This window comes from Callorhinchus milii, unplaced genomic scaffold (assembly GCF_018977255.1).
Source record: "Callorhinchus milii isolate IMCB2004 unplaced genomic scaffold, IMCB_Cmil_1.0 Scaffold1, whole genome shotgun sequence".
NCBI lineage: Eukaryota > Metazoa > Chordata > Chondrichthyes > Chimaeriformes > Callorhinchidae > Callorhinchus > Callorhinchus milii.
Window position 1 is genome coordinate 38,042,956 of NW_024704742.1, and position 22,840 is coordinate 38,065,795.

Genomic DNA, 22,840 nt, shown 5'->3' on the forward strand with positions numbered 1-22,840 from the left:
GGTTAGTTTATGTGGTAGAATAAAACCGCATTGATGTCTGTGTAATGTCACTTCTGACAACAACAAATTACATTTATATAGTGTCATTCCTCACTCACTCATTCACTCACTGGCCAATATTTATATAGCAGCTTTCACATCAGGAGGACATCCCAAGACCCTGGACAGTCAGGGATCCTGTGGGGTAGTGTTGACTGGTTAGAAGCCAGTTCCTTCCCAGGTTTGGTGAGCTCAGCAGTTTGGCTTTGTAAGTAACGCCCGTGTTTTTAGACCCCTCTTCCCTTTCAAACTCCCTCCCTCGTCCTTGATTGGTTTTCTCTCTTCGTTTTTGCTGCCTCTCGGCCTTTGTTTGCCAATTGCATCTCTTCCATAGCATGTGTGTATTAACCTGTATCCATCAAGATTAGTTCAAGCTACAGTACTGTGCAAGTGCTGGTGACACTTAAGAGTATGTCTTGCAAGGTTCAGATGTTGGGTAGTTACTCTCCAATAGGTGCTCGATCTGGTAATTTCAGAGAGAGAACAGATGAGATTTAGTACAGTGAATTATAGTTATGACACATTATCTTATTGATTAGCTATGTATATAATTCTAGCATTTAATATACTGCCTTACCACATCATCAAAGTTTCAAACCACTTCAGAGGATTTTATTGTAATGTGTAGTGCCTTGTAAGCAAAGTACTTCATAGTTTCAAGTAGTGCCACCTTCAAACCCTTTTCAATTTCAGAATGCACATTCAGTGTTTGAGATGAATATTGTTTCTGCACTGATGCACAATCTGTAAGTAGAGATGTTGTAAATGATCCAAGGAGGGAGCAGCTTTGGGGAAGATTACTTTTCCAGAATACTTTGCATGACAATCCCATTCCAACACTTACTTGCTAATCAAATCTCACACCTAATAAGATGTAATTGCTAAGCATTAACCAATTAAACTAAAAGTACATCCTGTCATCTTGGACATAGTAAATAGCTCCCTATTTTAATTGAACGTTCTTCTCTTTTCCTCCCCCCCCCCCCCCCCCCCCCCCCCCCGCCACCCCCAGCAACATGTGTCCTTTGAAGAATGTGCTCGCTGCTCCTGAATTGATGAGGTGACAGTGAATGTGGTCACAGCTCCCAGAAAATTGCTGCTTGTAGACATAAGACCTAAAGTAGCTCTATTTATGACAACAACAAATTACATTTGTATCGTGCCTTTCACATTGGGAAGGCGTCCTATGGTACAGGAACAGTCAAGGATTTGCACCCGAGCTGGGGATTCGGATCAGGGAGCATGTACATTAGCAGGGAGGATAGAGGTGGGAGGGTAATCGAAGGTGCGCTCAAAGAGGAGGGTCTTGAGACAGGCCTTCAAGGAGGCAAGAAAGGGAGCAAGGCGAATGGACTGGGATAGAGTTCCAAAGCGTGGGGGCAGAAAGGCTGAAGGACGGTTATAGGTGACCGTTAAGGTCTGGCTTTAGGTTTAACTGTAAATTGTTTTCACTGATGTGCCATACACACATATTCCCGAACACCAACTTAATTTGTGTCCCTTCAATAGAGCAAGTATTTGTATATTAGAAAAAAATAAAATTACAAGAACATTTCTCGGTTATTGAACAGTAAATGCATTATTTGAATTCCCCCCGTCCCCTTGCTATATTTGGAAAAAATATGCGTGCTATTTTTCAAGTTTTGATGTATGAGCAACCACTGGAATCTTCCTGCATGACTGATTCACAAACACCATCATTGTCTTTAATTATAAGCCACCCACCTGCCTGTGGTGTGTCCTCAGCAGTCCTATTATTATCAGTTCCTGGTATTTAAAGTTGTAGTTACTTTACAGTATGCACATTGATGGCAGTTGTTATTTGCATCAAGGCTGTAAAGTAAAGGAAATGGTCCCACTGTCTCTGGAGGAAGAGAGGAACCACTTCCAGAGGACACTTCTTTCACCAGGCCAGAGGCAATAGTACCAGAGGCAATAAGAAAAAGGCAACCCATGGCTACCCTCGCTGGTCTGTGTTAGACGCTCCCCAGATATTGGTTCACAAAAGGTCCACAACAGAAAATGAAGACACAATTGTGACTGTGACACAGCAGACAGCGCTGTGGAATTCCTACTTTGTGTAGCTGGCAGTCAGTGCTGTGGAGTGTCTCACTGTGTGTAACTGGCAGTGTGTAACTGAGTGGAGTCCTGTAGCTCAGTGCTTAAAGCACTCGCCTTGCAAGTGAGAGGACCTGGGTTCGATTCCCGGCAGGGCGAAACGTTGGGCCAGTTTCCTTACTCCACATGTCTCTGTTTACTTAGCAGTAAGTAGGAACCCGGTTGTTAGTCGATTGGCGGATCGTTTTCCAGGTATAATAATCCCTTAAAAAATAATAATTTGGTACTCAATCCATGACTGTTTGTGGGGCACTTCTGTGTACAATTGGCTGTCATATTTTGCACACAAAATATACAGTCATTTCACTTTACAATATATTCTGTGAAGCGCTTTGAGGCGTCTCAGAGACTTGATAAGGCACTATATCAAATGCAAGGATTATTATTATTTATTAACTGGCAGTGCTGTGGTCTCACTCTAAACAGGGAAAAATTCAGAACTCCAGCAGCCCTATGTACAGCTCATGGCTTGTGTTTGAAGCAGACAATGTTTCTAGCTGACTCAATTTTTATATCAAGGTCCCCTTAACAAATGGCAAAACAGTAGAATCTCTGATTCAAAGAACATTATGTCCAGTGGTTGTGGCAGGACCCAATCTGCTTGTCATTTTTCTGGTATAATTTGTCATCAGGATATTAATACAAATCCAGTTTAGCAACCTGCTGCTGGCTAAAATTCAGCATTGGCCAGGTCTTGCAGACTAAATAGTAGATAAACCACATTCATTCATTGTGTCGTGCAACCCAGTGAACTATTCACAGGTATTTGGGTAACTTATCCAGCTAGGACAGCCCCTACCACTTAGGCCTTTGGTTTGCAGCATTAAGGACATGCCTACATCTCTGTCAATTACCATTAACCTACCTGGCTTTGCTGCAGTCCCAGGCACATCCCACTTAATTTGTGGAGCACCTTTTAGATACAGTGCTCATTTATCAACCGCAAAGGGGCTAAGCGAACCCAGTGGGAACCGAGCCCAGAATGTTCCTGTTTCAAGTCTGGTCAACCACCTGAGCTACACAGCAAGACTGACCTACTTGGTGCAGCACCCAAACACACAGAGAGGAAATATGTCATTGAACTAATCTTACAAATAAAATTGGTTATTTGTAGGATATTGCTGTGCGCAGTGTTTAACAAAAACAAACTTTGCCCTGAACTTTAATATAACTTGATTATGATTAAGTCACTGAACAAAATGTAGTCTAGTGGTGATGTGGATGCAGAATCCTCCCTGTAATTCCTAGTATAGAAACAACAGCAAATTACATTTGTATAGTGCTCTTTACGTTGGGAGGACGTCGCAAGGCACTTATATTGTGCATATTTGACATCAGAATATACAGTGTTTAGTGTTGGATTTTTCTACCTCTGTTGTTTTATAATACAGTGCAAGTGCATTCTGTAGTGTAACTGGTGTGGCGAATGCGTTGATGTGGACGAGATGTTCTTCTGCTCCATTCAGTGCGTTCAGTCAATTTGCCCCTGTGGACTTATTCAATCTAAAATTATTTATGGAGTCACAAACGTAAACTAAAATTAAATTATACACAGCAAATCGCATTAGTTATTTACGAGGATGGGGACAAATTTGTTGAACATACAAACAGAGCAGGATAGCACTCAGTCCATGTCTATAAAATCTCTTGTGTGTGGAATGTATGGAGCAGAATACGCCCATGGGTTTATTGAAGGCTGAGCGCCTCATTAAACTCGACAATGATCGAAAATGCACAAAGGAAGATAAAAAGAGCCTATTAGATTACCCCGTCTTCAGAAAGCGTTCTGCAAATGTTAGCTGTCTGTCTAATAGGATCAAACCTAGTGGTTGCACCTTGTGGATTTTGCAGTACTTGGCAGAGTTTATTTTCAGATTCCCCCCCCCCCCCCCTTCTGCTTTACAATGTGGCACATTCCTCTCTAAAGCAGATGGACTTGTGATCACTTACTCCAGTAGCTGTTTGGCTGAATGAGAGCCATGTTGAACAGCGGACTGGGCTGTGTTTTTCTTTCTTTTTCCAAAAAAAAGGAGTTCAGCAAGTGGATTTAAAAAGCATTTGTTCTAATTAGACGAGGCCCTCTCAGTGGGTAAGTTCGGCGCATTTGCAATTCAAGCGAAGTTTGATCTTTGTAAGAGTGGACCGTCGATTTATATCAGCTTTACTAAAGGCTGGAATAAATGCTCTCAAAGCTGCAAATGCAAACAAAAGGCAGGTTTTGTATCCAGCTTGTGCTCGCCTGGTCAGTCTGCACTGTCTCTTTATAAATGGAATCTTGTTGTTGTCTCGACCAGTTCAAGATGTTTCCAAAGTATCAGGTACTGAAGAGGGCGAAGTGTTATTACATCAAACAGGTGCAAGAGGCAGGATGTGCCACACAGGAGAGTTTCTTGGTACATAAAACACAATGTGTTTGGGTATTATTTTATATAAAAGGAGTTTTCAGTTGTGATTTATTTCCCAACGTTTGGTTCTGCTGGCTTGTCAACAGTTTGAATAGCTTTCAGCTGTTGAGTGGAACCATTTAGTTTCGTAGAAAAGTATGCAAGCGTGAATTCAGTGACTGTCTGGGTTCCGGTATTGGGTTGGACATTCAACTGCATTCTCGGCAATCAGATAAGAATTGTTTTCACACACTGGCTGTCAGGTTAGGGTTCAGGCAGATTTCATTCTGCCCACTTAACGTTCTGTTTTTACGGTAAGAAGTCTAGTACCCTAGAGGTGATTTCTCTTCACACGAAAAGATGTTTTGCAGTAAGTTTACAACCTGCATTTGAATGGCACAGCTGTTTTGACTTTGCATCGCTCTGTCTCTCTTTCTCCCTGTTTATCTGGATAACACGGATCATGTAAATGAGTAAAATCTAATCTGTGGCTGCTAAAACAGCAGGATTACCAGCTGCATCTGGGCTATTCAGAGGTTAACTTCCAATCAATAGACTTGTGTGCTATCTGCTGGTGCGATGATCAAAGATTGTCCATCAATATAATTAGATGCGTGGGGGGGGGGGGTGTGGAGAGGTGTGTGTGTATGTGTGAGTGGAGCATAATCTCTGGTAATAAAAATAATAATATCTCACTGTCACTCAATCCACAACTGTTTGTAGGACACTGCTGTGCGCAATTGGCTGCCGCGTTTAACCCACAAAATATACAGTCTCTACTGTGAAGCGCTTTGAGAAGTCTTGAATACTTGATAAGGCCCTATATCAAATGCAAGGATTATTATTATTACAATAAATCAAGCACTGTCCCTCACTGTCATCAAGCTTGGTTCAGTTTAAACCCCTACACCAGTTTGGTACACAGAAGCTACCATTTGGTTAACAAGAGTTCAGGAAATAAAAACGTGTTAAGTTGACACAACCAGATGTAACAGTAATGCAGGTTACTGCTTGATATTACTGAGTGTGCAGCACCTTGGGATGTACTCCCGACGTGAAAGGCACTATACAAATGTAATTGTTGTTGTATTTCTCGATAGCCTTGTGTGCCAACCCAGAAGGATTTGGGAAATGCCCCCAGCAATATATCACAGCGGTATCGGAGATTGATCTTGAACTCTGAATGCAGCAGCAGAATTCCAGAAGGGAGAGATTTATCTTCTTTACTCCTCACAGACAACCACTTTCAGAAAATGTACTCTGCACTAAGCAGCTTTTAGAACAAAATTGTTTTCAAAGATTACATAGGCAGGAATATATTGCCATCTGTTTTGCTTCTGATAGAAAATCCTTGAAAAGCAGTTTTCCAGCTGAGGAAGTGCTTGTGAGTTGACTTACCTCTTTACAGTCCATGTCTTTTGAGACATGTCAGGGTTTCGCACGTTGGAACAAGACATGGTATCAATTGCACTGCAAATTGTAGAGCAACTTCTCCATAATACCCCTTCCCCCAAATTTTGGCTTTAATCGGCTATTTTGCTCCAAAATCTCTCTCAGTGCTGCTTGGTGAAGGTTGCTAGGAATTGGGTGATCTATTTTGACTGATCATCTGATTTTTCCTCTTGATTCAGATGGAAATACCTCAAACAATAATAATCGGTCACTGAATCCACGATTGTTTGTGGGACACTGCTGTGCGCAATCGACTGCCGCGCTTTGCCCACAAAATATACAGTCAATTTGCTTTACAGTATATTCCGTGAAGCGCTTTGAGACGTCTCAATGACGTGATAAGGCGCTATACCAAATGCAAGGATTATTTATTCTCTTCCTCCCTCACTCAGCCCCCACCTCTACCCCACACATACTTGACCATGCACAGTTGCTCTGTGTGTTACTCCAACCCATTCCTCATTGTGTGTTGGGATACATACAGTAGTTACATGTTACCCTGATGTACTGGTTCAGTTGAAAATAAAGCTCTAAGATCAAGACCATATGAAACTGTTTTCTTGTCCTCAGGGAGTAAATATAATTGTTATAGATCTACAATACTGTGTTCCAGTGTGGTTAAAGCTGTGAATGGCCACGGTTGTACACTGGGAGTACACTAAGCTTGTTGTGTTTTTTTTGTTAAATTAAGGAAGTGAGGTGAACGGCTCAGTACCATGGTGTGGGAACCCCATCCAAAGGATGAGATAAACAAGGAAGTATGGTTAGGTAATTGAGTATGGGAAGCTTCACCAATTTTTTCTCTGCCAATTTTCTTCTTTACTCTAGGTGTTGACTTCTTGCTGGGTAGGATTCCAAAGCATCAGTTACCTCCTGATACCTCACTCAAATAGTCAATATTGATGTGTTAGCGTTAGCAGGTTTCCTGACGGAGTTGAGAGAGGAGTATCACGCCTGAATGCAATTCACTCCTCACCAAATGTTCAGATTCACAACCTTCCCACACGGGTCATTTAGATGGCAATTGGGACCAGGAGCAATCCTAGCTGATTTTCAACCCCCTTGAAGCCTAGAGTGCTGAAATTCATTCATATTGGGTCCACTAACACTACAGCCAAATCAAGCTAACTTGGCACTAACCTAGAATGGTCGGATCTGTCCTTGAGTCTCAGCTACTCATTGAATAAACTCACTGAATAAACTTGCTGAGCTACCAGTGAAAGCCTAATCTTGGGTGTTCGAAGTCTGCAAATTGAAGGGCAAGAGATCAGAGGGTGGGAGGAATGAGCTGAGTGCGAGACACTGAGATACGGGAAGGAATCTCCTATGTTCACATGTCAGCAGATTCAAAAGGAAATTGCAGTGTTAACTGACAATAAAATGGCTAGAGGAGTATGACTGAGAGACTAGTGAAAGTTTGTTTTACTTTAGTGCTGGCTAGATGGACAGTGATGGCCTTTTCCAATCCCCTATACATTCCTTTGTTCTAATGATGTGTTTATATGATGAGGGCCCTCTAATATGCTGAGCTGCTGGTTCCTTCAATTTCATTCTGTTTACACTGTAAACTTGACAGAATCAGGGCAACACAGAAACAACCATGCATTTCCTGGCTATGTGAGGAAGGTGAGTGCAGCTGAACACCATCTCCAGACTAAAGGATAGCCACCACCACCAGAGCTAACAGGTTGCTGCCTCCAGAGACTTCCAATCTGGCAAGCTTTCCACCACCCTACATGTTACAGCTTCGGCTTGCATGTTAACAGAGACTGAGTTGAAAACTCCCTGTTTCGAGGTCTGCCCCTCATAACTCGTCTGCTCAATCAAGTCTTACCAGCTAGCCAGACTGGCTGGCCAGGAGTACTGTGGACCTGCTTGGCTCAGGAACTGGACTACCAAGACCACCACAGAGGTCAGTTTCGATAATTAACTTGCCAAGCACATTACCTTGGAACCGGCTTGGCTGCAAGTACACCCGCTTTACTATTCCCCCACCCCCCCACCACCCCTCGCCCCAGGAGATAGTTATAGAAGTACGAAGCACCACAACCAAATGTTGAGGTCTCACCACTGAGTGACCCACCCAGGTATTTCCGTATTTCTCAATTTATACAGCTGTTGAAAACAAAACCAACATCCCAATTAAGATTGAATTTAAGGAATTTTCCAAATTGTGCGCATTTCATCAAATGTGCAATCTTAAACATTATAAGGCCATGGTGTCGCAATCTTCAGATCCAGATGAGAACGAGATCAGACTTTGCTGTGAGACACCTCTCAGCGCATGATGCTGACACATGAGATGAGGGAGCAGACGGAACCCTCAACATCCGAGCACCAATCATTGTTTTCATTCCGTGCAGAACATTTGGGAAGGTGGGGTGGAATGACACCACATGCTTTTACTTGCAGTGTTGTCTGAAAGAGTTTCTTGTCTCTTCAGCCCACCCCCCAAAAAAACTTAATATTCTCTTCAAACTATTTTACATAAGTAAGAACGCATTGAAATCATTGACTTGAAGTTTCACAGAATACATCTGGTAGCCTCTCAGCTTGATATACCAATTTTACGCTTTGTGTGTGTCTAGAAGCAAACCTTTTTCCAGAGGCCACTTTGTAGTTTGTCCAGGTTGACATTCCATTGAATTACTGGGGGCGCTGCATTGTCAGAAGAGCCAATCCTTTGGATGAGACATAAGACCAGGGTCCTATCTGCGTGCTCAGGTTAATGTTAAGATCCCACTTGGATCGTGAGATCATCTGAAAGAATTGTAATGGCAGTTTGCACACATGCGGCATGAAATCAAGAGCCTCTGCTAAACCCCTGGCTAGGCTACACTCCAGCACTTCAAAACTGCAGTGTAAAAGCCACGGCAGGGAGTCATTTTTTAAAAAATCTGACGCCTCTAGTGGATCGACAGAAGAGATCTCCTAAACCAAATATTAACTGGGTTGAACGGTGGAAAGAAATCTTTTGCTCCTTTTTTTAAAAAAAAAGTGATACGCTTGTCATTATAAATGGGATTATTACATTGAAACAAATGTGATTCTATTGTGCTGATGCCTGAACATGCTGATGAAGTGTTTCTGTGAGGGCAGCCAGCTAAACCTGCCTGTTGGTATAGACATATTGGACTTTCAAACAAGGGACAAGCTTTTAATCACATTCGCCAATGGGCAGCTCAGTCCAAATCATTTCTGGCTGAGCACAGAAGAAGCTAAAGTGCTTATCGTAAAAACAAACTTAAAGTAAACTTGTAAAATACAGCTTTAAATTTATGAACTCCTATTATGTACGTTGGGAGCACTGCGAGAGCTTTTATCCACTGTTCTCCCTCTCCGCTCCCCTGACCCTTCTACTGACTCTCATTTCTGCAACTCTCAAAATTCGCAAAGGCCTTTTTTTAAAAAAAACTTTGGAGACTTCCAGTATCCATTTTTGTCATGAATTAATTTAAACTTTGTCATTACAAAGCTTTGCAGGACAATTGGGCTTACACAACTGTTACCCGGTCCAAGATATGCAGTGTTTTGTTTCAGTATGAATACCAGTTCATTGGAGAAATCTTTGCTTTTAAAGAAAGGGTTATTTTCTGTTAGCATGATTCACTGAGCATTCCTTGTACTAAATACATTTGATTCATAACTCGACTTATGACATTCTTTTGTACCCGGCATCGAATGAGCCTGAATGTGCTCCAGTGTGTGTCCCTATTGAACTTATAGCAGTAGGAGTCTTTTGGAGTTGGCCGCTTTCCGCTAACGCTAGTTTTCAACCATTATTCCCTCTGTTTATGTAACTCTTAAAATCTTTCTCTCTCCCAGTTTTCACAACCCTTTTTTAAATATGTGCCACTTTGACTGGGCTTTAGGTCACCCAAGATGGGATGTGATGAGGTCCTATCCTCCACTGATCCCACCTTGTCTGGGTTTCCACACTGTCTCTCTGAAGCACTTTAAGACATTATCCTATGTAAAAGGCTCTACATAAGTGCAAGTGATTGTTCTCGCTGCTCCAGGTCCTGTAGGTAGTGGAAGGTGAAAAGCGAGAATGGGGTCAGCTACAATGTTATCTTGCATTCCGCCAAAGAATGTAACACAGCCTTAGCTCTTTGTAAAAGAAGTAGCTTCAGCCATACCATTACCGGTGTTGGTTGGATCAATTGGTAGCAGCATCACTGAGTCAAAAGGTTGTGGGTTTGAGCCATAAACCAGGGGCTCATATTAATAATCCTTGCATTTGATATAGCGCCTTTCACGTCTTCTAGACGTCCCAAAGCACTTCAAAGAATATACTGTAAAGTGAATTGACTGTATATTTGTGGGCGAATGCGGCAGCCAATTGCGCACAGCAATGTCCCACAAATAGTCATGGATTGAAAATGACCAATTTATTATTGTTTTGTTTTTTTGGAGGGATTATTATTAGGCGTGTGGAGTAAGGAAACTTGCCCAAGGTTTCGCCCTGCCTGGAATTGAACTCGGATCTCTCACTTAACCTAGGCAGTGTAATAGTGAGGGATCACTAGATTGTCCTTTGAGCTGTTTAAACCCAAGGTCCCATCTGCCAGTTCAGGTGAACATTAAAGACCACACAGTACTATTTCAAAAGAATTTGCCCATTCCCAAACCATGTTGCTCTGTGTGACAGATCTGAGACTGTTAACCATTCCAGTTGTTTTCTATTCCTGTATTAATGCTCGTCAGAGAACAGAGATCATGATTAGCTTTGTATGAGTTATCATAATAATAATAGTAATCCTTGCATTTGATATAGCGCTTTTCACGTCGGGAGGACGTCCCAAAGCGCTTCACAGAACACACTGTAAAGTGAATTGACTGTATATTTGTGGGCGAACGCGGCAGCCAATTGCGCACAGCAATGTCCCACAAACAGTCGTAGATTGAAAAGGACCAATTTATTATTGTTTTGGTTTTTTTTTGAGGGATTATTATTAGGCATGTGGAGTAAGGAAACTTGCCCAAGGTTTCGCCCTGAAACAAATTGATTTCCTCCTGACTTGAAAGGCGCTATACAAATGTAATTTGTTGTTGTTGGATCCAAAAGACAAACAGGCACTTAAATAAACACCTTGGTAATTAGAAACAGAAGAAGGCTCTTCAAACTCACAAAATATATTGTAAAGTGAATCAACTGTATATTTTGTGGGCAAAACCCAGCAGCCAATTGTGCCCAGCAGTGACAAACAGTGGTGGATTGAGTGACCAGTCACCAATGATCTCCCCTAATACCACCATCAAGCCATATCCCTTAGCCACCCCCCTCAAGTAACCTATTGAATCTCTCTCTTAAAACCCTCAATTTCTGCAATGTATTGTACCACCAAGATCCCTTGTGTAGAATTCAAGCACATTATCTGTTTTAATGGGATTCCTAACTGAGTTGTGTAAACCACCTGTAAGTACATTCTGTACATGTACATTTATACCTGATTCGGACATAAGACTCAGACAACGTTTGTTTTCCAGATGCCTATTGTCGCAAGTAATGTCATGTGAAATTGATGCAAAAGAAAATCATTTGTAATCTAAGGATTAACTCAATGCTTGAGAAATCTGATTTGGTAATAGTGCATTATTTACCATCCAAGTAACTGGCTCATCTATCTGGTTAAATAACAGCCCTTAAAATGTAAGTAGGAACTATCATGACTACAATTGTGCAACCTGCCCAATTGTTTCCAGTGTAGCTTGCTGTGGTGTTATTGCCAAGATTCATTATTATGGTCTATTGCTTGTTTCTGTAAGACAAGTGAGTCAAGTAAATGCTCTCACTTGTCTCTGTAAAGTACTTCCATACGTTATCCTACTAGAAAGGTGCTATATAGTCAAGTTGTGGTTGTAGCTCTCCACTGAGAGATAGCAAAGGAGTTTCGCTCTACTGTTTACTCAAGCAGATGGAATAGCCTGCCTTACAGTCAGGCTATTCCGTGCTTTATACTGCTCAGTGAAGGACTGGAATAGGAGGCATGGGAAGATGAAATAAATGATGACTACAGTAGAAATAGTTTTTATTTTACTCCATACAAGAACAAAACAAGTATTTTAATGTAACCGTGGGGTTTGTTGAAGGTAAGAATAGAGAAAGGTAGATCTGCCTGTGTATTATTGTGCACTGGCTACAGTCGTATAACATATCCCCAAATGTTGAAATTCAATCTGTGTTTTTAACGCTTTTAGTCATTAAATGACAACAGATTGACTTTATATGATGAGTTTCATACAAAGGGATATCTCAAAGGGCTTGATAAATATTGGTGGAGACTGAACAGGAAAATAAGAGTTGTTAACCAAAGACAAGACTGGTCAGAAACATTCTTACACATTGTTTACACACAATGCATTTTCAGAACTCAAGTTCTTTACTGATCTGGTTTCTCAATACCAGCTATTTATCATAGTACGTGTGCGCCCGTGCAAATGACCTATTAGTTACTTCTGGATGTTTTATTCTTGTAAAATAAAAATGCTGAATCTTAGTTTGCAATACTAAATTGCATTCCTGAGAATCTTGAGTTAATCCTTTGATTGACAAGAAGATGCATTTGATCTGTCTTCTGTTGATGGCTGGTCTTTGTGGCAGGGTGTTTGACCGAAGTTTTCTTTGAAGTTCACCCTTTTGTTGCAGTATTAGTCTGAGTGGAAGCTAGATGGTTCTTGAACCTGGCCAGTTTGATGTTGGCTGTCTCAGACACTCTGTTATATGTTGTGGATCTCTGGTCCATTCTATCTTTTTATGCATGCAAAGGTTTTTTCGTGTGCTTTAGGATTCTTCATGATTCTGATTACTTCTGGATGATTCCGATCACTGTCTGGGACTTTAAGGTATTGAATGAGGAGGCCTGAAGTAATTAACTTTAACAACCCACTGAAGACTAGAGAAACTTTAAACTTGCGCATGAAATGTACACATTTATCGCCGTTTGAGGGCTTATCGCTGTGATCCATTAACTTCAGGGTTACAGACACAACCCAGAGTGTGCTGTAATGCTACAAATCAAAGGTGCAGTTTCAGTCTCCGAGCTGTTTGCAGAGTTAACGGCTCAAACCTTTGGACTATTTTCAGAAGTTTGGGGAATTTTTATTTTCCATAAAAAAGGTAATCTGCCCAACTTCATGTGAACCAGGAAGATAAAGACAAAGATAAAGACTATTTTCTCAACAATGTACCTTTGAGTGGTTGCCATAGCAATTGAAATTAAAGCTTGGCTCTCGTGGATTTTACTAGACTTGGCCTAGCCATTTATCTTTTTTAATAGATGTTTACCTATTTGTTTAACAGGGCACCTTAAAGGTGCATTGGCTATTTGGCTAAATGAATGACTTTAAACATTTTCTACAGAATTTTTCAAATAGAAGTTCTGTTGATCTGTAGTACTGAGGAAAACTTGGAAATCGAGAATAATTTCAGTATTTACCAAACCTCCTTTGTTTTTTTTTGAATGAATACTTTTTTTCCCCTTTGATTTATACTCAGTATCAAAATAAGTAGCCTTTTATTTCTGCACAATGGGTGCCCATGTTTCAACCTCGATCCATTTTATTCACAAATGCTGTATGTGTACTTGTGTTTGAGATACACTGTGTTCAGCACCAACACTTTGTCATTTTATTAAACTGTGCCTTTTCAAAATCAGTCGGCAACAGAACAAGTCAGTAAGTTTAGTTTGTCAGCTTGGCTCAGTGGTAGCACACTTGTTCTGGGTCAGAAGTTTTTGGGGTCAAGCCCCACATCAGGATTTTGAGATCACAGGAGAAGTAGGGTGACAGAGATTCTTCCCACACAGCACCTGTTCCTTCTGCAAGTCTAAACCTCATCAGGTACACTGGTCGTATCTGGACAACAGAGGGAAGCTTGCCAAATGCCAATGTGGAACAGGCTCCCTGGGGAGACGATTGAAGCAGGAAGTGTTAATTCCTTCAAACACAGATTAGATAGTTTCCTTTTAGGAAATAACATTATGGGATATAGTACATAGATAGTTTGAGACATATGTGCATGTGACCTCCAGGAAGGTGGAAAGCGAACTAAATGGACGTTGGTCTTTTTTCGCCAAGCATTTTTTATGTTCTTATGACAGTAGAACAATCTAAAGAAGGTTGGGAGCAAAATAGTCTTCAGGAGGGAAGAAAATTGCTTTTTTTTAAAAAAGCCTATATTTGTTAAAATACAATATCAAATACAATTTATCCTTATACAGCACCTTTCATGCGGATAGGATATCCCAAAGTTCTTGACAATTCTGGCTAGACACCAGAAAGCTGCTCCATGACTGAGGAAATTACACCTGGGTCTAGTCTACGCTTTTTTTAAAAAAAGAGTAGACTATTTGAATTTCATTGGAAACCTGTTCGGCTGAGATGGAATTGTAAAGGTGTTGAGTTTTAGAGTCCACACTTTGTTTTCATGATTGTATTTAGTAAGCTGCAAACACCTTGTGTTGAGGCAGGGCAAACATTGCCCTCAGATATTCTGCAAACGCTCCAGAAACACTCCTATTACTACAAATATGGAATCAGATGTTTTCAACTGAAAAGTTAAGAGAAGCATACCTGCTTCTCCTAATTTACCTCCTATTAAGTGTTAACAAAGACAAATTGTGGAAAATAAAATTGTATTTGATATGGCGCCTTATCAGGTCACAATGTCTCAATAGAGCTTCACACAATGAAGCTTTGAAGTCCTATGCCTGCAGGTATGTCAACAAACCTGACAACTAACTTGTGCCAGCAACCTCCCACACTCAAACAGCAATAAGATTAATGAGGACAGGGTGTGGTATATGAGCAGGCTTTGACGTGCCGTGAAGGGTAGGGGGATTAGTCGTTTGAGTTTCCCTAGAATGCCCTTGCCATTAGTCTTAAAAAAAACATTGATTGTTCCATATGCTCTTCTTCATAAAAGAGAAATTTCTCACTTCAATAATCCAGTTTCTCAGTGTATACAAAAGTGGTAGAATCTAATAAATCTGCTTCTGAAGATAAACTAATGTTTCAAGGGGCTTTGAAACTTTCTAAAACCTCTTCAATGCTTTTGAAGGGCCATTAAATACTGGGATGTTGGCATGTGTTTATGGTGAGAACATATTGCCCCAGTTTGAACTGTCTGGCATAGTGAAAAGGATTAGACTAAATAGGCAGGTAAATCTGTAACTGGATACTATCAAGCTAACAACTGGATACAATGTAATAGAAAATAGAAAGTTAGTCACAGATGCCAACAATACTTAATGTGAATGCTAGCCTTAGCCTGGAGTACTCTGAACGTAAGAATGATGAAACAAATACTAACTGGGAACAGCAATGCTGTTCGCTGTTTCCAAAATAGAGCCAGTTTCGGTGTTGATGCCAACCTCCATTGTCCTGTATCATTCTGCAGTATTCTGGCTGTATCGTTTAAACCAGCTCCACTTATCATTCTCTAAGAAGTGTTTCGAGTGTTTTCCAAGTGCTGTGAGATAACATTTCACTCGAAAGCTACTGTGCCTGCTGAGCAGTGTCTAGCATGCCAGTGAACTGCCAGCCTGGCGTCTCAGAGAAAGCCATAAGTGAGTGAGGTCCTTGCACACAAGCGGTCCTTGTACTCAGAATTCTGTAGGAATACTGTATTGGAAATGTACAAGACTGGAGAAAACAATTGGAGTCCATCTTGGTCTGTAAATGAACAAATAAATAAAATAATAATTAAATATTGTGAGGATAGTAGTGTTTCATGAACATTACTTTGATGTATGAAGATTGCATTGCTGAAACGTTACCAGAGAAGATTCAAGAGATGTTGAGATGTTCCATCAGCAATTGTAACTGAGCAGCCAGCTCTAAGCAGTTACTGGAATTGGTCTCTTCCTCATCGTTCACCTGTTCCTTAATAATAATAATAATCCTTGCATTTGATATAGCGCTTTTCACGTCGGGAGGACGTCCTAAACCGCTTCACAGAACACACTGTAAAGTGAATTGACTGTATATTTGTGGGCGAACGCGGCAGCCAATTGCGCACAGCAATGTCCCACAAACAGTCGTAGATTGAAAATGACCAATTTATTATTGTTTTTGGTTTTGGAGGGATTATTATTAGGCGTGTGGAGTAAGGAAACTTGTCCAAGGTTTCGCCCTGCCTGGAATTGAACTCTGGTCTCTCGTTTGCAAAGCGAGTGCTCTAACCACTGAGCTACAGGACTCCTTAGGTGAAGAGCATTGTTATGCGATTGTTTTTTGCTTTTGGCATCTTTGTATTGGAATTTTTCATAATTCTGTTGGTTGGTAATAAGTTTGCAGTTTGTGGTTTCACAGGGTGTGACTGGCAGTTTGCGGGACTATTTAGATTACAAGTGAATTTTCTCATAGAATGCTCGAAACTGAATTTGCTTGGAACAAACAAATGATCAGACTTTTTTAGGTGTGTGAAGGCATCGCGTGCAAGACAGGTGAGTATTGTTCTGGGATCTGGATGTGAATCAGGATGTTGTGTTTCCGTTTGGGATAAAGTGAGGTTGTCATGGGCTGAAAAGCATTTGTACAATGATTGTACAGTTCAATTCAGCCTTCGAGTCTTAATTATGTTTTTTGTGACGTCACTGAAAGGTAATAGAATGCAAAATTGTTTTTAAAAAAAGATAAGAATGGGGGATGTGGAATATTATCTAACCCAATAGCAATAACAAGTCAGCCTGACTCAGATGTTAGCACTCTTGCCTCTGAGTCAGAAGGTTTGGGTTCATGTCAGTGCTATGAACTCATAGTCAGATTGACACTCAGTGCAGTGCTGGGGAAGTACTGCATCGTTAGAGCTTCTGTCCTTCAAATGAGACATCTAACCGAGGTCCTATCTGCCTGTTCAGGTGGACATTGAAGATCCCATGGCGCTGTTTGAAGAGGGAGTTAGTTTCTCCAATTGCCCTGGCCAACATTCCCTGAAATAAAAAAAATGTTCAATTACTTCATAATAATAAGTAATTGGTGCTGGTATCTGGCCTCTCTCCCTTTGTTTGTACCAACCTGGACATGGCCGAGGGCATGGAGTATTCAATATTCACAACCAAATTGTGAATTGTGCAAATTGGACCTCAAAGGTGTTTTTCCCAGTGCCTCTAGGTGGCAGTTAACTATAATCAAATGTCTTGCAGCAGCTCTGCCATTCACATGATTGGTGTTCTCGTTAGCTTGGGATGTTTGTGGTTGAACAAAAATTAAATCCATTCAGGGAGCATTTTGGCAACATCGCATTGCAAAAGAGATTCCAATCACGTCAAACACGCAGTGCCTTCCAATTTACTTGTAGGTTGTTGTTATAAGAAAACAAAGAATCCTTGCATTTCATATAGAGCCTGATCAGTTTGTCAAAACATCTCAAAGCTCTTCACAGGATTCACTGTAAAGTGTAGAGACTGTATTTCTCGGCATATATGCAGGCCACTTTGCACACAGCCATATCCCACAAATAGCTGTGAAGTGAGTATCCGCCTTGACAATGAGCTCAGACTCCTGATGTGGGGCTTGAACCCACAATCCTCTAACTTAGAGGCAAGAGGGGTACCAATTGAACCAGGCTGACACCAGGGGAACTGCACTCAAATTAACCCTGAGAACCTGGCTGCCTGTTCAGATGCTAGTTAAAGATTCCATGACGCACTGAACTTCACAATAATTATTTGTGAAGCACATTTGACATAATGAGGTGATTAAAGGCAAGTTTCTTTCTTTCTGATTGTAGAAGGAATTCCATCTCTATCTGCCCCGGGTATTATCTCCACAAATCTATCCTCAGCCTAAAACAATAAATGGTTAATAATAATTGATTAATTACGATCTGAGAAAGCCTGAGTGTGTGCAATGTACACTGTGACGACAGGAGGTTTCCTGGGACTTCTCTATTAGAAACACCAACTTGATCTCAAGAACATCAAGGTGGCTGGAACGTCATAAGCTGTCCTGTAAAGGTCTTCCCACCATGTTGAAGGCAGATGCCGGCCAGATAGCTGATGAGGAAACTCTGAGGCTTGGAGCAATACCTGCTGGAAAGCGTTACCAGGAGTCCCGAGTTTGTGAACACATGCTTGTACATTCAGCGCCTGGAATACACCCTGATCGGCTTCCGTAGCTCCAACTGGGGGAACCGTTACTCAATGGGAAGAACGTGAGCCCAAGCTGCAGACAGGAAGATGGTGGCAAAGCTCTCACCCATTTCATGCTGAGATGTGTTACACACCAGGAAGCTCACAGGGACCATCCACCTAGTGAAGCTCAAATTCAGGCTTGTCGGATATCAAACTCAGCTGTTCACCATGCAAGTCAAAGCCCTAACGGGTAGAGTGGTCCTAGCTGGACAAGCATTGGGAAAGCTTGCCAGACAGCAATATCAATGCGGTTTTAGCTGGTTAGAATCCAGCAGCACCCCAATGAACACTTTGGGGTCCCCAAGCTTTGGCTCTTTCCAAGCTGAGCCTAATACTTTTCAGAATTCGATAAGCAGGATGCATTCCTCCAGGGAGAGAGTGTGCATTCCATTCCAACAATCTATCTCTGGGATTTCCATGTGGAGGTGGGATGAATGGAAAACTGAGCTTGGTTTGGATACTCTCAAGCATGGTGATTGATTTCCGCATATGTCAGACTGCCCCCACCCCCCCAAAGAAAAGCAACCCAGCAGCTCAGGAAAGATCCATGTAGACATCTAAAATAATGTTATCAGCAGCCTAAAGAATGCCAATTCCTCTGAAAATATGTTAAAGGTCAGTTTTCCAATGACCGTGACTTCATTTTGCAGTTGTCAAGGGTTGAGATTTGTGGTAAGCATGGATCAATAGGGAAATTTGTTTCAGTCAAACCATTGACCTAGAATGTCTTGGTTAATTAAGAGTTGGAAAGCCAATGTCTCTAATCCACTTGCATCTGTTCATCAGGAAGTAATTTATTCATGTGACAGATTAAAAACAATTTCTGACAAATTCCCACTCCTCTGTCGCTGTGTTCAGAGCTGTTGATGCCGCTTGTTGACTGGTGGTGTGGGAGAGTGACTAAAATAATATTTGAATCTCCACACCAAGTATCTTGTCCATTTCTGTGTGTGTGAAAAGGAATTAACCAATTCCTGGTAACATTCTTTCTTATTTGGACAAATTTCTTTCATTAGAAAAAAACTCATGTTTTTTTCATCTCTCTAACCTCTTTCTTGAAAGAATTTGCTTCTTGTCTCCTCCCCCCACCCCACTCCGATCACTGGATTGCAATTCAAAGGGTGCTCATCCAGCACCTCATCCAAGTGCTATTATTCATTGTAGTTGTATTGCCAATTGTGGTGTTCGTCTCTTCACCCTCGACATAGCTGAACCCGATTCTGTTCTTATCCCATGTCCGTGTATTCTTTTGTTCCCATGTCTTCCAGCATTGATTGCATTCCTAGGTTTTGAGCTGAAGTCCCAATATGTTTGCACCCAGAACTTACTGACTGAGAGGCAAACATGTTGCTAACCAAGCCAAGCCGTTACTCAAATGCAAACACCACGGATATTCGGGTGTGGTGTCTGGGGAAAAATATGTCATAATTCCAGTGAAAGAGCTTTGTCATGTGAAATTCTGTGGTTAGTTACTGTGAAATATTTACCACAACTTGTACTTGTATAACACCTTTCATGTAGGATAATGTCTCAAAGTGCTTCAGAGAGACAAATTAAGAGCCTGAGCAGGATGAAAGATTGGGGGTGGTAATATCAATAATACTTGCCTTTGATAAAGCATCTTACCACATGGCTGAAATGTCTCAAAGCCCTTCACATGATTTTCAGTAAAGTGTAATGACTATGTATTTTGGGGAAATAGGGAGGTTACCAAAAGCACTGTCAAAACGATCGATTTTTAGAAGAGTTTTGAAAGAAGAAAGGGAGAGTGCATGGATGAGAGGTTTTGGAAGGTAGTTCAAGAGTTAGCCAAAGCAGCTAAAAACTCACCAGACACTTTGGTGGGACTGAGGGGATGAGGATCAAATTGTAGGAAGAACCGTGGGATTTCACAAGGAAGGACAGTAACAAAAATTGCAGACATAGAGTTGGGCAAGAGCATGGAGGCATTTGAGAATAAGAACTAAGATTCTTGAAGTTGATCCACTGGGGAATAGGAATTCAATGGAGCCAGATAAGGATGTCGGAAATGGACTTGCAGAGTCTAGTATGGGAAGGAGATAGGTTGCAGTGTTCTGGATAAGTCAAACTCGAAAAGCATTGGAGAAATCAAGTCAGGAGGTGATGAAAGCATGAATAAGGGTTTTGGCTGCATTAGTGTGAGACGGGGATGGAAGTGGGTGATATTTTCAAGGTGATGGAAAACAGACATGGTCTGTTCATCAAGACTGTTCATAGCAGAGTTACAAAGAACTATTGTAGCTGTTTGTGAAGAAAAATGCAAGTTAAGAAGATCACAAGATAGCTTTTGATGAACAACGCTCTTTGGTCCTTTTGATCTCATCTTTTATGCTATTTCCTGACATTTAATTGAAAGAAAACTGCGTGCTTGTTATTATTTAGATATTGATTTATGTCAGTGGAATGCCACATTTGATTTTGTTCATACCCACTGTATTCAGATAACTCTGGAACTCCGAGACCAATTGTTGCAAGCTAACCCCAACCCCAGCTGACTGGGAAAATCAAACATGAACATGGGATGTAGTGTGCCCGTGAGCAGGCCAGTCACTCTCACCAGGGATATGCTGAATGAACCAGGGATATTGTTTTACAAAAAGTAGATACAGGAAAAAATATTATATAAAACTTATGATATAATTCCTTGGGCTCCTCCAGTACCTCATTCAATTGACCATTCCTTTATGACATGATCAACACAATCAGTGTCTGTGTTTGGGTTCTGTCCTACATTATAGCCACTATTTTGTGTTGTCGAGGGGAACATTTATTCTAAACCTCTTGTCTCACTTGAGGCTTTTTATTAATAATAACTATCCTTACATTTGATATAGCATCAGAATCACCTTTCCTATCGGAGGACATTTCAAAATACTTCACAGGGCTTGCAGTAAATTGTAGTGACTATTTTGTAGGCAAACTTTTTTATGTTAACCCAGTTCAATACAATTCACTTTTATATAGTGCCTTTTACATCAGGAGTCCATGTCAAAGAAATTTAGACCTATGCCCTCCAGTTCTACTTTCACTGTCTTGGTCAATTAGTCTGCTTACAGCTACATTATCCATGTCCCTCATCATTTTAAAGAGCTGGGCTTTTCTCTGGGAGTGACGGCTCATTCAGTCTGTACTTTTAAGTGCCTGAGCTGACCCTTGCAGCTATGGGCACATTAAGTATCCGAAATTCTAGACACTGGTCAGGGAACAAGACAGAAAGTGGTCTATCTACGTTTTGATGGCAGGTGTTAATTTATAATAATATTGCCTTCTCCCTGTGGAAGGTAGGAGGGTGATTGTAAAATTATAAAACACTCAAGCTGTTACCATGGTGATGTTTGCTCAGTCAAATCTAAAATGGAAAAATAACGTCATGATGTGACTGCTTTACAGAAATCAATTGTTTCAGATCTCATTCCCGCTGTCGACTTTAGTATGTGACCTTTCTTATAAATAGACTTCCTACTTCATTATTATTCAGAAAGAATATCTGCCTCAAAATTGCAAAAAAAAAGCAACCAGTTGATGACTAGTGGTCTTGGAAGACTGATTGTGCCCTTGGTTTCTCTGTACTGTTGATAACCATCCTCGCTTCAGCTCTTAACAGCTGATGACTCCTGACAAACCTAAAGTAGTGTTTTAGTAGATAGGGATTATATTGAGTAAACAGAGTATCCATGGTGTTCTGTTTGGAGAGTATAGTCCCTGACTGCCGACACTTAAATGTGTGTTTCCAGCTCCCCAGAGACTTGGATTCATTATAATGAAAATAAAGCCAGAGATTTCGCAGCCAATCGGACAAGCTTGTCTGTACAGCTTACCTGTGAGAGGAGGTGGAGGAAGGAGGTGGTGTGTGTTTAGCCAGTCAGTTGAAGAGAGGTCTCAGATTGCCAGCTCTGACATCTCTGTAATTACTGCAGTGTTCATCTCTGGTTTTCTCAGGTGAAACGTGAGAGTGTGGCTCTGTGGAAAATGTCACTTGCTGTGGCAGTCCTGGTGTCTTGTGAAGCCCCAGCTTGAAGGTTTACAGTGGCCAATTGTTGCACTTACTGTATCCTTTGAAGGAGTCACTGGGAAGATCTGCTCCTGTCATTCAGTCAAACAGCCTCCAGATCCAAAGCTGACAGACAAGTGATGCCTCATTAAACTGCCCGCCCCAACCTGGCAGCTTCACTATTGAAAAATCAGAGTTCTCTAATAATATTGCCTTGCTCGGGGTCTGAAATCTGTTTCCTCCTCTACAGCAGGATGATAAGTTTAGAAAACATCTGTGTGCCTATATTTTATATATCAAAGGTGATTAGTCATACCAGTCGCTTCACTGGTGTGTTATGTAGAAGGTCCCTGCAGGTGTTTCTGCCAAATAAGGGGAAAATCGAGACAGAAAGCCTCTCGTTACAATAATCCATGTGGTAAAAGAGTACTGTCCTAGAGCTCACACATGGGTTTAAGTTTCAGGGGTAGGAAGACGTTGTAAAATCCTTGGCTTGCTGTGTGTGCTGATGTCTATTTCATTGAGAACGCCAGGTTAAGGGCTGAGGCCATTGTGTAGTGACCCAAGAGGACTGTAAAGAACAACTGAGAAAAAATGAAGAATGTTGAGAGTGGTTGGGTGGAGTCAAACTTGAGTTTAAAAGCCTATGTTTTTTAGTAGGATTTAGTAGGAAAACTGTAGTAGATAAGTAGATAATT

The 22,840-nt window shown here is 41.1% G+C and overlaps 1 protein-coding gene across 3 annotated transcripts in view; it reads left to right on the forward strand.

Annotated features, from left to right (window-relative positions):
* Positions 1-22,840, forward strand: part of shroom3 (shroom family member 3) — a 214,606-nt gene that overhangs the window by 143,092 nt on the left and 48,674 nt on the right. Inside the window, exon 1 of one of the 3 annotated variants that reach the window (XM_007888937.2) lies at positions 4,158-4,246. The exons of the other annotated variants lie outside the window; for them this stretch is intronic. The gene's annotated coding sequence lies outside the window, so the exon portion shown is untranslated. Of the gene's footprint in view, positions 1-4,157; positions 4,247-22,840 lie in introns of those variants that run through there. 3 annotated transcript variants of the gene reach the window in all.